This window comes from Centroberyx affinis, unplaced genomic scaffold, assembly GCF_046629955.1.
Source record: "Centroberyx affinis isolate AG114_WGS23_722 - 3 ecotype Tasmania unplaced genomic scaffold, CSIRO-AGI_Caff_v1 ptg000411l_1, whole genome shotgun sequence".
Classification (NCBI taxonomy): Eukaryota; Metazoa; Chordata; class Actinopteri; order Beryciformes; family Berycidae; genus Centroberyx; species Centroberyx affinis.
Genome location: NW_027279078.1, coordinates 54,787 through 56,286, shown reverse-complemented (window position 1 = coordinate 56,286; position 1,500 = coordinate 54,787).

Below are 1,500 nucleotides of genomic sequence, written 5' to 3'. Positions count from 1 at the left end.
AGGAACATTTTCCAAACCTTCAAGACAAAAAAAGAAAAAACAGAATTCTCTAGAGGATCACCAGTCTTTTCAGCAGGTAAAGCTGCAGCCTTTTTTTTTTTTTAAGTTAGCAGCTGCAACGATCAATTTCTCCATTTTTAAGCCAAGTGCAATATTAAAGCCACAACAAGGAAAAACAACACAACATCAAAAAAAGGAAAAAAAAACAAAAAAAACAACAAAAAAAACCACCAATGAGACGACATGCACTTAGTGTCACCGTTAACCGAAAAAAAAAAAAAAAAAAAAAAATGAGGTTGGGTTTTTTTGTTTTTTTTTGCACCTCCCCCCCCCCCCCCCCAGAAAAAAAAAAAAAAGGAAAAAAGCAAAGGAAAAGCTTTGTTGCAGTGATATTATCAAAAATGCTGTGTAACAACTCTGCTTTTATGCAGCCAAGCTTAGAGAAAGCCACAAGTACACACTACTTACGGCATAATGCAATGTAAACCCCGGGGCAGCAGCTCTGCTTGGACCAGGGACTTCGAATGGAGGAAAGGAAATCCCTCTTCTGTCCGCTTCCATCACCAAAAACACACCGCTTCGCATCCCCCCCCCCCCTCCTCCTCCTCCTCCTCCCACAGGACCCCCGTTGTTTGGCGGGACAGGCCCGATCCACACTTTTTCTATTCGAAATCTAAAAAAAAAGGAAAGAACGGCGTCTCCTGCTCTCAAACGAACGAAAAAAGAAAAAAGCAGAGTATCGTTCGAGCAAAAAAAAAAAAAAAAAAAAAAATCTCAGCGATAATAGAATCGTTTTTTTGTCGCGCAGGGGTGTCGATTTTGGCTGAGGCAAAAAACGAGAAGGCGAGATACAGTACTGTAGAAGTTTGGTCAGCGTGGAGCTCGTTCCGTTTAAAGCGGAAAGAGCTAAGGGCAAAAAAAAAAAAAAAAACCTCGGTAATGTTCGCGAGGCAAGTGGATTTCGCAATGTGGCTCGCAGTTCGCAGGGAGGAATGCGTTCTCCTAAAAAAAAAAAACAAACGATCCCAAAATAGCTACCGTCTCTTCAAAAAAAAATGAAACGAATGACGAAAAAAACACAAAAAAAAAAAAAAAAATCTCGGAACGTCAGCATTCCCCTTGCTAGCTGAAACATGAGAAATAAGAAATGGAAAAATAAAAAAATAGCTCTCTTTCAAGTCATCTTCCTTTTTAAGGGTTGACCCCATGTGACCTCCAGCTCATCTCGGGAGGGGGTGGGGGGGGGGGACTGGCTCATGCCTCGGCGCCTTCCATCTGATGCAACCAACGGAGCGGTTAAGGGAGGGAGGGGCCACTTCTTCCACAGCCCCCCCTCCCCCTTTTTTTTTTTTCCCCCCCGCCGTTGGTCAAAGTGCAGTTCCCGGCGGCCCGGCCCGGCCCGAACCGACCCGAACCGTCCGGGCCTCCCTCTTTCACCGGAAAGGCCGAGGCCCCCGAAAAAAAAAGCCTCGACTTCTCCCGACGTCTTCTTCACCTCCC